At 40.3% G+C, this 23,420-nt stretch overlaps 1 pseudogene; it reads right to left on the bottom strand.

The window, feature by feature from the left end:
- Positions 1-9,690: 9,690 nt before the first annotated feature.
- LOC116476921 (UDP-GalNAc:beta-1,3-N-acetylgalactosaminyltransferase 2-like) overlaps positions 9,691-23,420 on the bottom strand; it is a 28,912-nt pseudogene continuing 15,182 nt past the window's right edge.

The following is a 23,420-nucleotide window of genomic DNA, read 5'->3' as shown; positions in this document are numbered from 1 at the left end:
AGAATGGAACCAAGTTAGAAAACAATCTTCAGGATATTATCCAGGAGAACTTCCCCAACCTAGCAAGGCAGGCCAACGTGCAAATTCAGGAAATACAGAGAACACCACAAAGATACTCCTTGAGAAGAGTAACCCAAAGACACATGATTGTCAGATTCACCAAGGTTGAAATGAAGGAAAAAGTGTTAAGGGCAGCCAGAGAGAAAGGTCAGGTTAACCCATCAGGTTAACAGCGGATCTCTCGGCAGAAATCCTACAAGCCAGCAGACAGTGGGGGCCAATATTCAACATTCTCACAGAAAAGAATTTTCAACCCACAATTTCATATCCAGCCAAACTAAGCTTCATAAGTGAAAGAGAAATAACATCTTTTATAGACAAGAAAATGCTGAGAGATTTTGTCACCACGAGGCCTGCCTTACAAGAGCTGCTGAAGGAGGCACTAAACATGGAAAGGAAAAAACTGGTACCAGCCCCTGCAAAAACATGCCAAATTGTAAAGACCATCGATGCTATGAAGAAACTGCATCAATTACCGGGCAAAATAACCAGCTAATATCATACTGACAGGATCAAATTCACACATAACAATATTAACCTTAAATGTAAATGGGCTAAATGCCCCAATTAAAAGACACAAGAGTAGCAAATTGGAGAAAGTCAAGACCCATCAGTGTGCTCTATTCAGGAGATCAATCTCATGTGTAGAGACGCACATAGGCTCAAAATAAAGGGATGGAGGAAGATCTACCAAGCAAATAGAAAGCAAAAAAAAAAAAAAAAAAAAAAAAAAGCAGGGGTTGCAATCCTAGACTCTGATAAAACAGACTTTAAACTAACAAAGATCAAAAGTGTCTCTTTGGTAACGGGATCAATTCAACAAGAAGAGCTAACTATCCTAAATATATATGCACCCAATACAGGAGCACCCAGATTCATAAAGCAAGTTCTTAGAGATGTACAAAGAGACTTACTCTCCCACACAATAATAACAGGAGAATTTAACACCCCACTATTAATATTAGATCAATGAGACAAAAGGTTAACAAAGATATCCAGGATTTGAACTCAGCTCTGCACCAAGCAGACCTAATAGACATCTACAGAATTCTACACCCCAAATCAACAGAATATACATTCTTCTCAGCACCACATCACACTTATTCTAAAATTGACCACATAATTTGTAGTAAAACACTCCTCAGCAAATGTAAAAGAACAGAAATCACAACAAACCGTTTCTCAGACCACAGTGCAATCAAATTAGAACTCAGGATTAAGAAACTCACTCAAAACCGCACAACTACATGGAAACTGAACAACCTGCTCCTGAATGACTACTGGGTACATAAGGAAATGAAGGCAGAAATAAAGATGTTCTTTGAAACTAACGAGAACAAAGACAAAAGGTATCAGAATCTCTGAGTCACATTCAAACCAGTGTGTAGAGGGAAATTTATAGCACTAAATGCCCACAAGAGAAAGCAGGAAAGAGCTAAAATCAACACCCTAACATCACAATTAAAAGAACTAGAGAAGCAAGAGCAAATACATTCAAAAGCTAGCAGGAGGCAAGAAATAACTAAGATCAGAGCAGAACTGATGGAGATAGAGACACGAAAAACCCTTTAAAAAAATCAATCAATCCAGGAGCTGGTCTTTTGAAAAGATCAACAAAATTGATAGACTGCTAGCAAGATTAATAAAGAAGAAAAGAGAGAAGAAACAAATACATGCAATAAAAAATGATAAAGGGAATATCACCACAGATCCCACAGAAATACAAACTACCATCAGAGAATACTATAAACACCTCTAGGCAAATAAACTAGAAAATCTCAAAGAAATGGATAAATTCCTGGACACATACACCCTCCCAAGACTAAACCAGGAAGAAGTTGGATCTCTGAATAGACCAATAACAGGTTCTGAAATTGAGGCAATAATTAATAGCCTACCAACCAAAAAAAAGTCCAGGACCAGATGGATTCACAGCCGAATTCTACCAGAGCTACAAAGAGGAGCTGGTACCATTCCCTCTGAAACTATTCTAATCAATAGAAAAAGAGGGAACCCTCCCTAACTCATTCTATGAAGCCAGCATCATCCTGATACCAAAGTTTGGCAGAGACACAACAAAAAAAGAGAATTTTAGACCTATATCACTGATGAACATCGATGCGAAAATCCTCAATAAAATACTGGCAAACTGAATACAGCAGCACATCAAAAAGCTTATCTACCACAATCAAGTCGGCTTCATCCCTGGGAAGCAAGGCTGGTTCAATATACTCACATCAATAAATGTAATCCAACACATAAACAGAACCAATGACAAAAACCACATGATTATCTCAATAGATGCAGAAAAGGCCTTCAACAAAATTCAACAGCCCTTCATGCTAAAAACTCTCAATAAACTAGGTATTGATGGAGCATATGTCAAAATAATAAGAGCTATTTATGACAAACCCACAGCCAATATCTTACTGAATGGGCAAAAACTGAAAGCAGTACCTTTGAAAACCAGCACAAGACAAGGATAATCTCTCTCACCACTCCTATTCAACATAGTGTTGGAAGTTCTGGCTAGGGCAATCAGGCAAGAGAAAGAAATAAAGGATATTTAGTTAGTAAAAGAGGAAGTCAAATTGTCCCTGTTTGCAGATGACATGATTGTATATTTAGAAAACCCTATTGTCTCAGCCTAGCTGATAAGCAATTTCAGCAAAGTCTCAGGATATAAAATCAACATGGAAAAATCACAAGCATTCCTATACACCAGTAACAGAGAAACAGAGAGCCAAAACATGAGTGAACTCCCATTCACAATTGCTTCAAAGAGAATAAAATACCTAGGAATCCAACTTACAAGGAATGTGAAGGACCTCTTCAAGGAGAACTACAAACCACTGCTCAATGAAATAAAAGAAGACACAAACAAATGGAAGAACATTCCATGCTCATGGATAGGAAGAATCAATATCATGAAAATGGCCATACTGCCCAAAGTAATTTATAGATTCAATGCCATCCCCAACAAGCTACCAATGACTTTCTTCACAGAATTGGAAAAAACGACTCTAAAGTTCATATGGAACCAAAAAAAGAGCCAGCATAGTGAAGACAATCCTAAGCAAAAAGAACAAAGCTGGAGGCATCACGCTACCTGACTTCAAACTATACTACAAGGCTACAGTAACCAAAACAGCATGGTACTGCTACCAAAACAGAGATACAGGCCAATGGAACAGAACAGAGGCTTCAGGAATAACACCACACACCTACAACCATGTAATCTTTGACAAACCTGATAAAAACAAGAGATGGGGAAAGGATTCCCTATTTAATAAACAGTGCTAGGAAAACTGGCTAGCCATATGCAGAAAGCTAAAACTGGATCCCTTCCTTACACCTTATACAAAAATTAACTCAAGATGGATTAAAGACTTAAATATAAGACCTAACACCATGAAAACCCTAGAAGAAAACCTAGGCATGGACATAGGCATGGGCAAAGACTTCATTACTAAAACCCCAAAAGCAATGGCAACAAAAGCCAAAATAGACAAAAGTGATCTAATTAAACTAAAGAGCTTCTGCACAGCACCATCAGAGTGAACAGGCAACCTACAGAATGGGAGAAAATTTTTGCCGTCTATCCATCTGACAAGGCTAATATCCAGAATCTACAAAGAACTTAAACAAATTTACAAGAAAAAAAAAAAAACAACTCCATCAAAAAGTTGGCAAAGGATATGAACAGATATTTCTCAAAAGAAGACATTTATGCAGCCAACAGACACATGAAAAAATGCTCATCATCACTGGTCATTAAAGAAATGCAAACCAAAACCACAATGAGATACCATCTCATGCCAGTTAGAATGGCAATCATTAAAAAGTCAGGAAACAACAGATGCTGGAGAGGATGTGGAAAAATAGGAACACTTTTACACTGTTGGTGGGAGTGTAAACTAGTTCAACCATTGTAGAAGATAGTGTGGCAATTCCTCAAGGATCTAGAGCAAAAAATACCATTTAACCCAGCGATCCCATTCCTGGGTATATACCCAAAGGATTATAAATCATGCTACTATAAAGACACAGGCACACGTATGTTTATTGTGGCACTATTCACAATAGCAAAGACTTGGAACCAACCCAAATGTCCATCAATGATAGACTGGATTAAGAAAATGTGGCACATATACACCATAGAATACTATGCAGCCATAAAAAAGGATGAGTTCATGTCCTTTGCAGGGACATGGATGAAGCTGGGAACCATCATTCTCAGCATACTATCACAAGGACAGAAAACCAAACACTGCATGTTCTCACGCACAGGTGGGAATTGAACAATGAGAACACATGGACACAGGGTGGGGAACATCACACACACCAGGGAATGTCTGGGAGCAGGGGCCTGGGGGAGGGATAGCATTAGGAGAAATATCTAATGTAAACAATGAGTTGATGGGTGCAGCAAACCAACATGGCACATGTATACCCATGTAACAAACCTGCACCTTGTGCACATGTACCCTAGAACTTAAAGTATAATAATAATTTTAAAAAAGATTTGGTTTATGTCTCTCTATTTTTCAATCTGCTCCCCTGTAGGAGCTCCATTTGGGGCAGGTTTCACCTCTTGTATTTTCTGTCTGGTTCCTCATGTTTCTTGTTAGAGCCAGTGAAAAAAGGGCAAGGATGTCTCTTTCCCAAAAAGTTCTGTTGTTACTGGCTCACACTGGATCCTCTGCCCATCGCCATACCAGAGCAGTGGAATGTTTTGGTTAGTGTTGAGACGACCTGAGCTCGCCCGTGACTAGAGAGTGGAAGGGTGGAAGACAGTGTCAGCTTCCCTTGAAACCCATGAGCTCTTTGAAGAAGCAGAATGCAAGAATAAAAATTAGGTCTCTGTCAACAAGGAGTTCCAGCAACAAATGTCTACTTTATCTATCAAACAGTATCACAACTTTACCTATAGTTTAGTTGTGAAGATAAAAGATACATAAATGAAGTAATGAATGGCCAGTATGTGATCATGCAAAACAACACTAACCATTGGTAATACATGTTTAATTGCATAATACACAAAAATAAGAGACAAACAGAAGGAAGGGTAAATGAAACAAAATCAATTGTGGTTTTGTATCAATAGAAAATGCCCCAAATATTTATCAAGCACCTACTCTCTGTGTCTGTGCTAGGATCTGTTCCTTACTTGTGAAGTCATTGCCCTCTCTGACCTTAAGATGGGGATAATATCTATCCTACTGTATTAGTCCATTTTCACACTACTGATAAAGACATACCTGATACTGGGCAATCTGTAATAGAGGTTTAATGGACTTACAGTTCCACATGGCTGGGGAGGCCTCACAACTATGATAGAATGCAATGAGGAGCAAGTCACATCTTACATGAATGGCAGCAGGCAAAGAGAGAGATTGTGCAGGGAAGCTGTCATTTTTAAAACCAGCAGATCTTGTGAGACTCATTCACTATCAGGAGAACAGCACATGAAAGACCCATACTCATAATTGAGTCATCTCCCACCAGGTTCCTCCCTTGACAGGTGGGAATTCTGGGAGTTACAATTCAAGATGAGATTTGGATGGGGATACCACCAAACCATATCACGTACTATTCTCAAAGAATCAAAGAAATAAATTTATGTCAAAGTGTCAACTGGACATCACTGCATGGATATGGTAAATTTTGCAATCATAAGCTTAAATATCTCCACTGAAGCTCTTTCTTTTATCTGGAATATTTACTTCTTGGGTCAGTAAAATCCTGCTCCTCATTCAAAACTGAACTAAAAGATAATTTCTATGAAACCTTCTCAGTATCTGTCTTTTTCCCAATTGAGAGTGATTTAATTACCCATTCTGCACTACATTTTGTTGTTGCCTCTGTTACAGTAATCAACACATGACAAGAGATGTGCTGTTTGTAAAGCACTTCCAAGTCCATCAACTCAATTGTTCTGACAACTCCCTAGAAGGAAATATTATAATTGTTCCCATTTTGTGCTAGAGAGACTGAAAATCACTACCAAATCTTCAGAGATCAGATAGTCCCAATGCTCTGTTGTTACATGTTACAGGCAATTGAAAATGAAGGAAAACATCCTCATTTTTCATGAAGCAAGTATAAAATTAACACTTCACCCTGGCATAGACAGTACAAAAAGGGAAAATTGCAGCCCAGTATCACTTATTGTTGGAAAAATTCTAAATATTAGCAAAAAGAATCCAACTTCACATTTTAAAAAATACAGCATGACCAAGTAGAATTTATCTCAGGAATGCAAGGTTGTTTCAAAAATAAAAAATTCATTAGTATAATATGCCATGTTGAGATTTTAAAGAAGAAAAATAGTATGATTATCTCCATAAATGCTGAAAAAAGCCTTTGAAAAAAGTCAGTACCCTCTTCTGATTTAAAAAGAAACTCAAGAGAATAAGAATTGTTGCATACATTTTTTTTTTTTTTGAGACGGAGTCTTGCTCTGTCACCCAGGCTGGAGTGCAGTGGCGCAATCTCGGCTCACTGCAAGCTCCGCCTCCCAGGTTCACGCCATTCTCCTGCCTCAGCCTCTCCGAGTAGCTGGGACTACAGGCGCCCGCCACCACGCCCGGCTAATTTTTTTTGTATTTTTAGTAGAGACGGGGTTTCACCGTGGTCTCGATCTCCCGACCTCGTGATCCGCCCGCCTCGGCCTCCCAAAGTGCTGGGATTACAAGCATGAGCCACCGCGCCCGGCCTGTTGCATACATTTTTAACATGATAAAATATACATATTCCTTAGTCTTAAAGCCAGTGCCTTACTTAATGAGAAAACACTGAATAAGAGGCACAATGCAAGGATGACCACTACTTTCACCATTCTCAACATTCTACTGGCAATGTCAGCCAACACAATCAGACAAAAGAAATCAATTAGAGCCAGGAGAATTGAAAAGAAGAAATAAAATTTTTGTATTTGCAGATGTACCATATACGTGAAGAATCTTAGAGAATCAATGGCAACCTCAATCAAAAACTTTATAATGTTGCAGGCTTTTAAATTGACATACAGAAACCAATAGCAATTTTTTTATTTTTAGAAATATTTTTTCCTTTATAAAACAAGTTAGTGTTTTTCAAATCATCTTCCAATAGATACATAAAAACTTTTCTTATGCTACAATATCAGTTGATTTTTGAAAAGGAAATTTGTTTAAACATTAAGAAATACATTGATTCCAGGTGAAAGTGCCAGTCTAGAACTCTCCCAAAAGACCATAAACCTATTGCTAAACCTTGGGCTTCCTCAGACTTACACTTGGATGATCATTTGCCTATTGTATTAGTCCATTTTCACGCTGCTGATAAAGACATATCTGAGACTGGGCAATTTACAAAAGAAAGAAGTTTAATGGACTTACAGTTCCACATGGCTGGGGAAGCCTCACAATCATGGCAGAAGGCAAGGGGGAACAAGCCACATCTGACATGGATGGCAGCAAGCAAAGAAAGAGAGAGCTTGTGCAGGGAAACTCCTGTTTTTAAACCATCAGATCTTGTGAGACTTATTCACTATCATAAGAACAGCATGGGAAAGACCCGCTCCCATGATTCAATTACCTCCCACCAGGTTCCTCCTACAACATGTGGGAATTGAGGAAGTTACAATTCAAGATAAGATTTGGGTGAGGACACAGCCCAACCATATCCACTATCACTCTGCCCCTGGCCTCTCCAAAATCTCACGTCCTTTTTACATTGCAAAACCAATCATGCCTTTCCAAGAGTCCCCCAAAGTCTTAACTCATTTCAGCATTAACTCAAAAGTCCACAGTCCAATGTCTTATCTGAGACAAGGCAAACCCTTTCCACCTATGGGCCTGTAAAATCAAAAACGAGTTAGTTACTTCCTAGATACAATGGGGGTACAGGCATTGGGTAAATACAGCCATTCCAAATGGGAGAAATTGGCCAAAACAAAGGGCTACAGACCCCATGCAAGTCTGAAATCCAACGGGGCAGACAAATCTTAAAGCTCCAAAATGATCTCACTTGGCTCTGTGTCTCACATCCAGGTCATGCTGATGCAAGAGGTGGGCTTCTATGGCCCTAGGCTGTTCCACCCCCGGTGGCTTTGCAGGGTATAGCCCTTCTCCTGGCTGCTTTCATTGGTTGGCATTGAGTGTCTGCAACTTTTCCAGGTGCATGATGCAAGCTAGCAGTGGATCTACCATTCTGGGATCTGGAGGATGGTGGCCCTCTTCTCACAGCTCCACTAGACAGTGCCCCAGTAGGGACTCTATGTTGGGGCTCTGACTCCACATTTCCCTCCTGCACTACCCTAGCAGAGGTTCTCCATTAGGGCCCCACCCCTGCAGCAAACTTCTGCCTGGGCATCCAGGCATTTCCATACATCCTCTGAAATCTAGGCAGAGCTGCCCAAACCTCAATTCTTGACTTCTGTATACCTGCAGGCTCCACACCACATGGAAGCTGCCAAGGCTTGGGGCTAGCACCCTCTGAAGCCACAGCCCAAACCATGTCTTGGTCCCTTTTAGTCATGGCTGGAGCAGGTGGGACATGGGGCACCAAGTCCCTAGACTGCACATAGCACAGGGACCCTGGGCTTGGCCACAAAACAATTTTTACCTCCTAAGCCTCCTGGCCAGTGATGGGAGGGGCTGCCATGAAGACCTCTGACATGCCCTGGAGACATTTCCCCCATTGTCTTGGGGATTAACATTCAGCTCCTCATTACTTATACAAATTTCTGCAGCTGGCTTGAATTTCTCCTCAGAAAATGGGATTTTCTTTTCTATCACATTGTCAGGCTGCAAAATTTTTGAACTTTTATGCTCTGCTTCCCTTATAAAATGGAATGCCTTTAAGGGCACCCAAGTCACATCTTGAATGCTTTGCTGCTTAGAAATTTTTTCCACCACATACCCTAAATCATCTCTGTCAAGTTTCCACAAATCTGTAGGGCAGGGACAAAATGCCACCAGTTTCTTTTCTAAAACATAACAAGAGTCACCTTTGCTCCACCTTCCAACAAGTTCCTCATCTCCATCCAAGACAACCTCAGCCTGGATCTCATTGTCCACATTATTATCAGCATTTTTGTAAAGCCATTCAACAAGTCTCTAGGGAGTTCCAAACTTTCCTACATTTTCCTATCTTCTTCTAAGTGCTCCAAAATGTTCCAACCTCTGCCTGTTACCCAGTTACAAAGTTGCTTCCACAGTCTCAGGTATCTTCAACAGCACCCCATTCTACTGGTACCAATTGACTCCTGATAAAAAACATACCCAAAACTAAGCATTTTACAAAAGAAAGAGGTTTGATGGACTTACAGTTCCACATGGCTGGACAAGCCTCACAATAATGGTGGACGGCAAGGAGGAGCAAGCCATGTCTTACATGGATGACAGCAGACAGAGAGAGAGAGAGAGCTTATGCAGGGAAGCTCCCATTTTTAAAACCATCAGATCTTGTGAGACTTATTCACTATTATGAGAACAGCATGGGAAAGACCTGCCCCTATGATCTGATTACCTCCCACCAGGTTCCTCCCACGACATGTGGGAAATGTGGGAGTTACAATTCAAGGTGAGATTTGGGTGGGGATACAGCCAAACCCGAGTTTAGACACTGCTAATTCAAATCCTGTTATCTTGCTTCAGATTGACAAGGATCACCACAGAATTCCTTCAGTTTCCACAGTTCTGTCAGCTCCTGTGGAGAATACTGTGGGGAAGACAACATTCCTGTCTGACAAGTCTTCTCACACAGTCACATGCTGTGCTGATACCTGTTAGGTCCTGTGGCTGCCATCCAAGTGCCCATGCATACATCTTCAGCCTGACAGGTCTATAACCTCCTGGAATTGCCTGCCAGCCAGTTGATGATGTCCCTGGAGATCACATACCCTGACCCACAAGCAAAGGCAGGGTAAGCATGGCCAGGGTGCTCCAACTCCTGCCACTTCCTGGTTCTGTCAACTGCCCAATTCAGTCTGAAATATCCCCACCAAAATTAGACCTATTCAGATTCTTTTGAGAATTCTATTAAATACAGCTTTCAAGCCTATGTAACAGTCATCATCTGTCCTTAGCAACAAATCAAAGTTGGTTGTTTCCACAGTCCATCTATAAAGTTCAATAATTTTGCAGGTACATTTCAATGAGTGTTGACAACATCCACAAAAACAATATCATCATAGATGCTGTTTTCCTCCTTCAATAAGGCATCTAAAACCACTCCAACTCCCTCCATACCTTCCAATAATTCATGAGGCAATGCACCCTCCCCAGCTGTAATGACTCCAAGAATCCCCCCTCCATATTCAGTGTCACTTTGTGAAGATTTCTTAACACAAAGCTGTGGAGGTCTTCTCTCTCCCATACGATTGTACCTTCAAAGCTCTCTGGTAAGATGAGTTGTTCCATGTGCTTGTAAACAACTTGTTCACCTGCACACCATGGCTTGGAGGACTCTAGTGAACAATGAAGGGGGCCTCTTCCTGTTCTGCCTGAGAAAGCTTGAGAGCTACATTCCTCTGGAAACTTGCATCCTAGGCATTGTAGAACACCCCAAGACTGGTAGTAGGGATCGTATAGAGAACTTGGAAATTCATACTGACAACTCGGTCCTCAGCGAGCCCTGATGAAGTGTCTTCAGAAAGACTGAATGCCTCAATTTCCTGATTCAAAGCTGGATTCGTGATGCTGAGTAGTAGGGATCCTCCTGATCTTCCACAGGCACTTAGCAGCCATGGGCACCTATTATGAACTTGACAAGCACACGTTGACTTAATGCAGGATGTTGTATCCAATAATTCAGCCAGCTGCTTATCACATTTTGAAGTTTGTGGTTATAGCAAGGTGACAACATGCCAACTATCACATCATAGTGACTAGGTTTCCACGAAGAAATAAGGCCAACTGGTCCACAGGGCCAGCCTCAGAGGTGTGGGCAGGCTGCAATCATTTACATAAAGGATAATCAGTTGGAGAACGCAAGGGCAGAGAAATCCCCATTAACATTAGCAACAAAGAAGATAAAGTACTTAGAAATAAATTTAACAATTAATGTACAAAATCTATAGTGCAAAACTTTAAACACTCTTGAAACATATAAAAATAGAATTGAACAAACAGAAAAACATCCTTATTTTTGGATTGGAAGACTCAACATCATAAAAATGAGGATAAGTCATTCCTTTAAGCAAATTTATAAATTTAATGCAATATCACTAAAAAATTTCACAAACTTCATATGGAAAAATAAACATGCAAGAATATCCAGAAAAACACTTTTAAAAAAGCTTTGAGAGAATACTAGCTCTACTAGATATTAAAACATACTTGCCTCATTCTACTCTAAAAAAAAACAAGAAAGAAAACATATTATGAAGCCTCTATAATTAAAAAAGCATATTACTACTAGATGTTGACAGATAGGTTGAATAGAACAAAAGTCCAGAAAGAAATCCAAGCATATCTGAAACTTTAGTATATGATAAAGGGAGCATCTTACATCGAAAAGGCAAAGAATGAATTTTAATAAATGGTTCTGGGACAACTGGTAGCCATTTGAAAAAAAGATAACATCAGATACATAACTCACATGACAGAAAAGAATAAACCCCAAACAGATAAAGAACCTAATAGTAAAAAAAAAAAGAAAAAAAAAAAGAAACCATCAAGTACAATAAGAAAATCTGGATAAATTACTCTTTAAGCTGGAAAAGGCCTAACAGATTCTCCAAATCTGGATGTAATTTAAAAAAAAAAGATGATTTTAACTATGTAAAAATGAAAAAGAAAACCTAGACAGCAAAAAGCATCATAAACAAAGTCAAAAAAACCACTGACTTACTGGGTGAAAACACTTCTATCACACAGAAAAAGGGTGAACTTCTGTAATGTATAGAACATTTTTCAAAATTGAGAGTGAAAAGATTTTAAAAATCCAAATGAAAAATGTAAGGAAATGTAGAAACAATTCGCAAAAGGGTATAAAAATGGATGAAAAAAGGTTTAACTTCACTCATGATAAGAAAAATGCAAATTAAAACTACACTGATATATCATTTATTATTAGACTAGGAAACATTTAAAAATACATAACACACTCTATTTGTTAGGCTATGGAAAAACAGGAACTCTCATATGTTGCTAAAGGGAATGCAGCCTTCTTGAGGAGAATTTCACAATACCTAAAAAACTACACATGTATTTACCTTTTGATCAAAGAATTCCACTTCTAGAAATCTACTCTAAAGATATACCCTCGCCAATACAAAAATATAAATGCACAAGGTTATTTGTTGCAGCATTGTTTGCATTGAAAATGCCTAAATGCCCACACATAGGAGAATAGTTGAAGGAACTATTCTTCAAAATGGACACGTCTACACACAAAATGGATTTCCCCACAATGTACACACAAAATGCCATATCTACAAAATGGACTACTATGGAGCTATACAAAAGAATGAATAAGATCTGTGGGAAGTAATATAGAGTGACTTCCAGAAAAAAATAAAAACATATACATTTAACTATAAGCTTGAGTGAAAAGAAACACAAGAAGAAAAAATCCGAGACTTAGATAAAGATATTGGTTGCTACTGGGCATGGTGAGAGTTGGGTAGAAAGTAAAGAAAAAAATCGGAAAGGGTCATTTCTCTGAATACACCTTCTTTTCATAGACCTGACTTCTGGAACTATATTAATTGTATTAAGTTTTTAGGGCTGTCATAACAAAGTACCACAGACTAAATGGTGTAAACAGCAGAAATTTGTGGCCTCACAGTTCTGGAGCCTAGAAGTCTGCGTCTAGGCACCAGCAGGGCCGTGCTTCCTCCGAAGGCACTAGGAAGAATGTGTTCCAGGCCTCTGTCTTAGCTTCTGGTATTTCCCTGGCCCATAGCAGCATAACACCAGTTCACATGATGTTCTCCCTGTATGGATGTCTCTGGGTCCAAATTCTCCCTTTTTATAAGAACACCAGTCATATTAGTGTCCCACCAGTCATATTGACCCACCTACTCCAGTATGACTTCATCTTAACTTATTTGATTACCCCTGCAGCGACCCTATTTCCAAATAAGGGTGAGTCCTGAAGTACAGCAGCTTAGGAATTCAATAATGAATTAGGAGATGGGAGGTGGGACACAATTTAACCCGTAATATTACTGTTTCCCACATTCAAATAAATAAAAAAATAAAGTGTAAAAACCCACAAAGAAGCGGAGGATAGCCTAAAACTGAATACAATTGGAAACAAATGAATTGACCTACATAAATCAAATGAATAAAATAATCACACTCAAGAAGGGAGAAAAAATTAACTCAAGCAAATGGTGAACACAATATCTAGATTACTTGCCTTCAGGCTAAAGGCAAAAAGACCTCTAAACAAATGTTGAGGGCCGGGCGCGGTGGCTCACGCTTGTAATCCCAGCACTTTGGGAGGCCGAGGCGGGCGGATCATGAGGTCAGGAGATCGAGACCACGGTGAAACCCCGTCTCTACTAAAAATACAAAAAAATTAGCCGGGCGTGGTGGCGGGCGCCTGTAGTCCCGGCTACTCGGAGAGGCTGAGGCAGGAGAATGGCGTGAGCCCGGGAGGTGGAGCTTGCAGTGAGCCGAGATTGCGCCACTGCACTCCAGCCTGCGCGACCGAGCGAGACTCCATCTCAAAAAAAAAACAAACAAATATTGACCTCTAATTAGTAGACCTCTTTTTTTTCCAGAAATATAGATTAGTAATTCTGGAACTACTTGTATATTCTAGAATTGAACAAATAAATAAATACAAATATTGTTGCTATTGGGATCCAGAGTTCTCACTGTTGGAGAAGATAGTGATAAATCTGAAGAGGGACTAGAATTGTAGATATCAGTGTGACTCATAGGGACATAGACAAATTGGTACAAATGGATATATATATGTGTAGGTCTGTATGTGTGTGTGTGTGCCTCTGTGCATATAACTGCACAGTATATATAGAGACAGAATATATACAAACAGTAGAGACAGAATATATACATACATATATGCATATCTGTATATACATATATCCAAAGTAGATAGAATATGCACATACAAGCATGTCTGTGTGTATATACATATAGTAGATAGAATATATATATTCATACACATATGTACAAAATATATACATATATGTATGTATATAAACAGAATATATATACACACATACACATGTATGTACAGAATACATGTATGTATGCATGTATGTATGTACGTGTATGTATGTGTATATATTGTCTCTATATATACTGTGCAGACACACACGCACATATACAGACCTACACATGTATGTACATACATATATATGTATGTATATATGTATGTATGTATATATTCTGTCTCTCTCTCCCCCAACTCCCAGACTCCCCCTTTTCCTTCCCACTCAGGTCTGTCCTCTGAGAGTACCTAGAAAAGATGAAATCCCACTAACAATGGGGTTCACCTCTTAGCCCTAGATCTTGTTTTCTAAATACCATTCTTCACTAAAAACAGCCAGGTTTCTCTGAAAAAAAAAAAAAAAAATGGCTAAGCAGGGGTAGTTTACAGAAAGAGTAAGAAAAACCTGGGACATTTCATCATACCAAAGGATGATGAGGACATACCGAAAAAATAAAAGAGCCAGCTTGAAGGGGCTCACATTGGCAAAACCAGGGACAACTTGAGTATCAAAATAAAGATAGTAAATTAAAGGATTTTACTCTATTAGTAAATTAAACTTCATGAGTCTCAAGTAAAACAAGCCAATTGGGGGACAAGGTAAACTCTTTCTTACAAGGGACTGCCAACTCATACATCTAGAAAGAGTGTTGGAATTATAAAAATCAACATTTGCCAGCCAGTATAATAACTGATTCATCTTGTTTAAGGAGTAATGGGCATCCCCACAAGATCTTTCTTTAAATACAAAGGGTAAAATATAGCAGTTGAGAAAACTGCAGAATGCCACATTAGAAAATTGTCAAAGTTAACATTACTAGCAATGGGACTAACCAGCAGCGTATACCTTGATATGGTTTGGCTCTTGTCCCAACCCAAACCTCATCTTGAATTGTAATCCCCATAATCCCCATGTGTCAAGGGAGTGACCAGGTGGGAGGTGATTAGGTCATGGGGGCGGTTACCTCCATGCTGTTCTCATGACATTGAGTGAGTTCTTAGGAGACCAGATGGTTTTATAAGTGTTTGGAAGTTCCTTCTTCGCTCTCTGTCTCCTGCTGCCTTGTGAAGAAGGTGCTTGCTTCTCCTTCACCTTCTGTCATGATTGTAAGTTTCCTGAGGTCTCCCCAGCCATGTGGAACCACAGTCAATTAAACCTCTTTCCTTTATAATTACCCAGTCTCAGGTATTTCTTTATAGCTGTGTGAAAACGAACTGATACATACCTCTTACACAATGCACTGAGAAGAGCTCAGCATCACCTCTGTGTCATTCTGCCAAAAGTGCATAATCTGAATCTGTTCTTTTTTGGGGGGATGAAGTCTCCCACTATCTCCTGGGCTGGTGTGCAGTGATGCAATCTCGACTTGCTGCAACTTCTGCGTCCCAGGTTCAAGTGATTCTCCTGCCTCAGCCTCCCGAGTAGCTAGGATTACAGGAGCCTGCCACCACGTCTGGCTAATTTTTTGTATTTTTAGTAGAGACAGGGTTTCACTATGTTGGCCAGGATGGTCTCGAACTCCTGACCTCATGATCCGCCTGCCGTGGCCTCCCAAAGTGCTGGGATTACAGGCGTGAGCCACCGCGCCCAGCCTCTGAATCTATTCTTGAAGGTACATCAGACAAACCCAAACTTAGAGGCATTCTACAAAATCACTGTGCTATACTTTATAAAAATGCCAATATCATGAAATTCAAAGAAAGACTCAGAAAATGTTCCAGATTAAAGGAATCTTTAAAAACATGACAACTTTCTCTTTCAGCAGAAGAGTGGAAAAAAAAAAAAAGAACATGACAACTGAATGAAATGCATGATCTGGGATTTTCTTTTGCTATAAGGGACAATTTTGAAACATTGACAAAACCTTAACAGGTCTGTAGATTAAATAATAGTATTTGTTTCAATGTTAATTTTCTATTTTGAAAACTGTACTCTGGTTACTTGAGGAATTCCCTGTTTTTAGAAATACATATTGAAGTATGTAGGGGAAAGAGGGTGTCTGCAACTTATTCTTAAGTGGTTCAGAAAAAAATTGAGATGCATGGTATATGTGCACACAAGCACCCACAGATAACGACTGAGGAAAGGATGAAGCAATTGCAGAAACAGTTGCCGTTTTGGGAATCTGGATGAAGGGTTTCTGGGAATTCTTTTTACTATTCTTGCAACTTTTCTGTATGCTTGATATATCAAAATAGGGAAAAAATTAAAAAAGAAGGGAGAGATGGGGAACCAGAGAATTAAGGTGACTTGCCCAAAGTCATACAAAGGAGGCAAAGAAGCTGTCTGGGTCTCAAGCTCATGCTCCTTCCACCATGTCCCTCTCTCTTTATGATGACACTTCAGTGTTCCTAGTAACACATGCTGGAAAGCAAATGAGCTGGGCTAGAGGCTGGATTGTTAATTCCTAGAGAACTTGTTTGAACATCCTGTGAATCATACTGGGACTCTAAGGTAGGCAGCACAGGGGCAGGAATGTGGCTGCTGCTAGAGGCATTTTCCTGGCAATGTGCCTTGCCCTCTAAGAGCTCGGCCAGCTGTCCAAGATACAATGTCTAATATGTTGCAAGTGAGACTGGCATTCATCTCTCTAAGGACTCTGACCTGGTAGGTGTGATCTGACCTGGTAGGTATGAGTGCCTACCTCTGGTCAGGAGCAATATCCACTCGTGGTCATGATGGTGGCAGTGTCTCAATGGCAGAGGCGTGCCTTGACTGAAGCTACTGGTTTAGGGTAGAGTGACATGGTTCTGCTTTACAGGTAGACAAGTGTGGCAAAAGCTGGCAAGTCAGCAGGCAGATTTTGATTCAGGCTTGTGCTCCAATGCTAGTTGGGAACCAAAATACAAAAAAAAAAAAAAAATCCCCAGGCTAAGGAAGTATTCCCCTTCTGTGCTTCCTATGAGGTTCCATAACAGTACTTGCCATATTCTACTGCAGTTGTCAGTACATATGCTTGTCTTGTACACTGGATTCGAGAAGACGGTCTGTGGCATTCATTGAAAAAATACTTATCAAGACTTGCATTGTACCAGGCACCATTTTAGGTGCTGGGGATACATCAGTGAACTGTTTTTAGATAAAAATCGTGTCCTCATGGAATGTGCTTTCATCATCATATATTTAGCATTTAGCACAGCATCTGGAACATAGCAGGTGCTCAACAATAAGTGAGACAACGCCACTTGGAATGGGCACTTGTGGTGACTTGGAGGAAAGCTGCAGTGTTGTGGGCATCCAGGGAGTCCCAAGGCTCAACTTGGACACTCTGGAAACTAAGCATAGGTCAGAGGCCTAATTCCAGTCCCCATCCTGGAGACTATGCAGTTTTTACATCTGAAATATTTGGGACTGCTTCTGGATCTGAAGGCTGGATCTGCAGGATGAAATGTTAACCACCAGCCAAAAGGAATCAAGAGGGATGAGACTCAATACATAACATGCTTGCTGTAGTTTGCAGGGTTGAATGTCAAGGACAGAAAGGGACATTAGAAAGCATGTGGTTAATCCTCTGTTTTCCAACCCCCAACCTGCCATCCCCATTTTACTCTTTACTCTTTCTTAAAGAAGATACTGCCTCTGTTTCAGTCATACCAGTGACAGGAAACTCGCAATTTACTAACACAAGCATTCCATTTTTAGTAGCTATAATTATTAACAAGTTCCTCCTTAGGTAAAGCCAAAATTAATCTTTGTCAGTCCTGTCTCTGTCATATAAGACAACTCAAAAATTCGAATTGCTCCAGCCTGGTCAACATTGCAAAAACCCATCTTTACCAAAAATACACAAAATTAGCCAGGCGTGGTGGCATGCACCTGTCATCCCAGCTAATCAGGAGGCTGAGGTGGAAGGATTGCTTGAGCCTGGGAGGTGGAGGTTGCAGTGAGCTGAGATCGCACCACTGTACTCCAGTCTGGACGAGAGAGTGAGACCCCATCTCAACAAAATAAAAATAAAAAAGAATGCAAATTGCACTTTCTTATAATTTGGATATCAGAGGGTCATTCCCTAATATTTGAAGTCTTGCCAAAATCTCGTCTTAATGAAAATATAAATGCACCCATCTTTTCCTTGTCTTACAGTTGAGCGTTTCGCTTCCCTCATTTGAGGTTAGTGCTTCCACCTGTGCTCTGAATTGCATTCCCTGATCACCAGATCTCAGTTCCCAGTCACTTTCAAATCTTGTGGTCACCCTTCTGCCCCCATCACACTATTGGAACTATTTGAGTGAAGATCAAGACCTCCTTCAGTACTACATTCAAGAGACATCTTCTGTGATCATCATATTTAACCCTCCACAGCACCGCATCTGGCTCTGCTAACCACTTCCTCACACTTGACTGCCTTTCCTTCTCCTCCCTGGCAGCTGCTTCTCTTCAGCCTCACGGTGGCTTCTCTTCCTTTAGTCCTTTATTCTTTGGTTTCCCCAGAATTCTGTCCTAAACTCTCTTCCCATTCTACACCCTCTCCCTAGGTAATTTAATTCACTGTCTTTGCTTTTGTTGTTGTTGTTTTGAGACAGGGTGTTGTTCTGTCACCCAGGCTGGAGTACAGTGGCATGATCATGGCTCATTGCAACCTCGACTTCCTGGGCTCAAGTGAGCCTCCTGCCTCAGCTTTCCCAGTAGCTGGGACCGCAGGTGTGCACCACCACAGCGGCTAATTTTTTTTGATAGATATGGGGTCTCACTATGTTGCCCATGATAGTCTCAAACCCCTGGGCTTAAGTGATCTTCCTTCCTTGGCCTCCCAAAGTACTGAGATTATAGGCATGAGCCACCATGCTTTGCTCAACACTTACCAGGCATAACTCGTTACATTACGCTTGTTATGCTTGTAACAAGTATAACAGGAATTAATTGTAATTCGTAAGTCTCTAGCTCCATCCCAAATTAATTTCTGGGCCTTCAGATCTATTTATGCATCGATTTACTAGACCTCTCTGAGAGAACATCCTCCTCCAAGTTCTCAAACTCAGCTTCTAGGATAGAAGCTTCCTAGGTTACCTGACAAGAATCTGGGTGTCTTTTTTGAATTTCTCTCTTCCTGACACATTCTCTATATATCCACTCATCACCAGGTCCTGCCAAGCATGTGACCTAAACATCTCGTCCGGTCATTCTCTTGGGTCTAGATCCACTGAGATGAGCTTTGATTCCTGCAGTAGCCCCCTCACTGCTTGTCCCGCCTCCGGTACTGCTCCTTGTCATCTGTCCTCCTCATTCTGGCCGGAGTAATTCTTCAAAATGCAAAGGAGGCTCCACCCCAGACCTACAGGGCTGCCTGGACAAGATGATAAACCGGAAGTACCTTTATAGAAACAGCAAGGCCCCTCAGAAGCTTCAGCCTCACTTTCTTCCATCTTTCCATGGTATTCTGTGCTTCAGCCATGCCAAACTACTTCTGGTTTTCCAAATTTACCCGACTCTCACTTTTAAGTCTCTGGAAATGCTGTTCTTTCAGTAGGAATAATTATCTGCATTCCACCCTCTTTCTTTTACCCAGTCCCTTCCTCTATGCCTGCACTGGGTCATTCTAGGCTGGGTCACTCTGCTTGTTCTCAGCTTGGACATCTTCAGGAAGATCTCTGTTAACCTGCTCCTCATATGAGACCAGGGACAGTACCCCTTCTGTTCATCCACACAGCTCCCTACTCTTTCCCTATCAATCAAAACATTTGTCATGTTACATTGGAATTGGCTACATTCCTTACTGCACTTTAACCTGTGCCAGGGGGCGGGGGGCGGGGGTGCGGGGGTTGTGGGAGGGAGGGTAAGTGTGTCTTGTATACTGCTGTGTCACAGAGCCTAGCATAGTATAGCGTCCCTGAAAATAGAAAAAAAAAAAAAAATAGTACTTACCAAGTTAAAAAAAAAAAAAAAAGATACTTACCAAGGCTGGGCATGGTGGCTCACGCCTGTAATCCCAGTACTTTGGGAGGCTGAGGCAAGAGAATTGCTTGAGCCTGGGAGTTTGAAACCAGCCTGGACAACATCTCTACTAAAGACCTCATCTCTACTAAAAAATATACATATATAAAAAATTAGACGAGTGTGGTGGCATGCACCCACAGTTGCAGCTACTCAGGAGGCTAAGGTGGGAGAGTCACCAGAGCCCAGGAGATCCAGGCTGCAGTGAGTTATGATTTTGCTGCTGCACTCCAGCCTTGGTGACAGAACGAGACTGTCTCAAAAAACAAAAAAAAAACAAACTTACCAAGTGAAATAAATGTTTGTTTTTAAGATCAGATTTATGAATATATGCCCAAATTTTAAAGGAAAGCTTGTTTCATTTACTGAAGGAATAGTTTTCAATCTGCTTCTTGGAACACTGGGTGCTCCATGGAGACACTTGGAGTCTAGGGCAGTGGAGGATGGAGAGGTGGAGTGGCCTGCTCAACACTTTCTAAACCACTTTATTGATGTATGATTGACATAACAAAAAGTTGTAATTTTTTTTTTTCTTTTGGAGACAGTCTTTCTTTGTTGCCAGGCTGGAGCGCAGTGGCGCTATCATAGCTTACTGCAGCCTTGAACTCTTGGGCTCAAGTGATCCTACTGCCTCAGCTTCCTCAGTAACTGGGATTACAGGCAAAAAGTTGTAGATTTTTAATGTATATAACTTGATGTGTTTGGAGATAAGGATATGCCCCTGAAACCATTACCGATAATCAATGCAACAAACTTATTTACTGCCTACAAAATTTCCTCCTGTTCGTTTTACTTTTTGTTAGTTTGTTGTTCCTTTTGTGGTAAGAGAATTTAATGTGAGATCTCTCCTCCTAGAACATTTTTAAGTATACCATGTAATATTGTCAATCATAGACCCTATCTTGTACAGAAGAGCTCCAGAACTTATCTATCTTGCACAGCTGAAACTTTGTACACTTTGACCAACACCTCCCCATTTACCCCTTCTTGCCTTCAGCCCCTGGGAACCACCCAGTCTCTGCTTCTGTGAGTTTGTCTATTTTAGATTCTGCATATAATTGAAATCATATAGTATTTGTCTTTCTATGTCTGGCTTATGTTGCTTAGTATCCTGACCTCCAGGTCCGTTGTATTGCTCCAAATGTGACCGGTTCAATGTTTTTCTACTTTGTGTACTAAAGATTTTTGGTTTTCTGGATTTTGTTGTTGTTTGTTTTTTTGAGATAGAGTCTACCTCAGTCACCCAGGCTGGAGTGCAGTGGCACCAACTTGTTTCACTGCACCTCCTAGGTTCAAGTGATTCTCCTGCCACAGCTGCCTGAGTAACTGGGATTACAGTCATGCACCTCCGTGCCCAGCTAATTTTTGTATTTTTGGTAGAGATGGGGTTTTGCCATATTGGCCTGGCTGGTCTCAAACTCCTGGCCTCAAGTGATCCTCCTGCCTCAGCTTCCCAAAGCACTGGGATTACAGGCATGAGCCACTGCACCTCGCCAGCTTTTGGTTTTCTAAAGCTGTGCTCTCACACATTCTTACAGAGGGCATGTGCCCACATAGCTGAATCGTCATCTGGGATACATGAATGGTTTGTCTCCTACTGCTGCTGTAGCAAATTACCATAACCTTAGTGACTTAAAACAACACACATTTATAATCTTAGCTCTGGAGGTCAGAAGTCTGGTGGTGTGAGTTTCACTGGGCTGAAATCAAAGGATTGGGTTGTGAACATTATTGGCTGGCCATTGTTCACTCTCCCAAAGACACGCTTCCTCTAAAAATGTGTACACCTGAGCACTTTCTTGAATGCACATCATCAGAAAAATAAGAATCTACATCTTTCAAAACTTATCACAAAGGGTCATGAACCCTGCTAAAGCAAATCATATCCCTAGTGAATTTAAAAATCTATTTCAAACAGATTATTTACATACATATTTTCAGAGCCATACCCAAATGCATTAAATACCACTGAAGTAAATTAATACAAACTTTTTGGGAGGGTAATTCAGCAAAATAAACCAAAGTAGAAAATACACATAGTTTAATTCAGAAATTCTACTACACTAGGACATTTCCTAACAGATATATTGAAAAAAAAAAAAACTGCAAAAGAATGTTTATATAAATTGTAGCACATGTATACAATGGAATATGGTACAGTTATTACAAAGAATGAGAGTGATGTAGATGTGTGGATAGAGAAAGCCATTCAAGATAAAATGTTAAGTGACCAAAGTGCAAACAGAGGGCAAGGTCTGATTGCTCTGCATGAAGCTTCAGAAAGGATCATATATAAGCTGGTTCCTAAAATAATTTGAGAGACGATACATAAGAAGCCATTAACAGAGAGGTGGGTGGTAGCAGTCAGAAGAAGACTCTTTATTTTGTGCTTTTCTACAATCTACATTTTTCTATTGTGGGCATTGTATTAGTCTGTTTTCACACTGCTGATAAAGACATATCCAAGACTGGGTAATTTATAAAGAAAAAGAAGTTTAATGGACTCAGTTCCACATGGCTGGGAAGGTCTCACAGTCATGGCAGAAGGTGAGGGAAGAACAAAGGCACATCTTACATGATGGCAGGCAAGAGAGAATGAGAGCCAAGCAAAAGGGGAAACCCCTTATAAAATCATCAGATCTCGTGAGACTTACTCACTACCACAAAGAGTATGGGGGAAACTGCCCTCATGATTCAATTATCTCCAAGCGGGTCCCTCCCACAACACATGGGATTTATGGGAGCTATAATTCAACATGATATTTGGGTGGGGACACAGCCAAACCGTATCACGCATTTATTATTTTATTTTATAAAAGTAAATCAGTCAGTTAAAAATAATGTATAATAACAGTGGGATCAATAATAACGTCCACAAGCTTGTCTGTGTGCCTCACACAATTCCAAGGATTTCACACAGATTATTTTATTCTCACATCTCTAGGAGATAGGAGCTACTATTACACCCATTTGGCAGATGAGGACATTTAGACGAGTGAAGGTTAAGCCAGTTGTTTTATGTCCCACAGCTGGCAAAGGGGAATCTCAGATTAAATTGAAGTCTGTTTGACCTAAGCCAGTGCTCTTCACTGTTGCTGCTATTTGTGTTTTCTTGCTGATTTTTTTTGTGTTCAAATAGGAATCCTAATGAAGACTATAACATATGTTTTAATACAGGTAAAAACTTTCTCAAATGTCAAAACTAAAAATATCTTCTTCCCAAATCTGTCACAAATCTAAAGAATTATAT

Source organism: Hylobates moloch, unplaced genomic scaffold, assembly GCF_009828535.3.
Source record: "Hylobates moloch isolate HMO894 unplaced genomic scaffold, HMol_V3 SCAFFOLD_2, whole genome shotgun sequence".
Classification (NCBI taxonomy): domain Eukaryota; kingdom Metazoa; phylum Chordata; class Mammalia; order Primates; family Hylobatidae; genus Hylobates; species Hylobates moloch.
The sequence above is the reverse complement of the archived record's forward strand: the minus strand, read 5'-3'. Positions and strand labels throughout refer to the sequence as shown.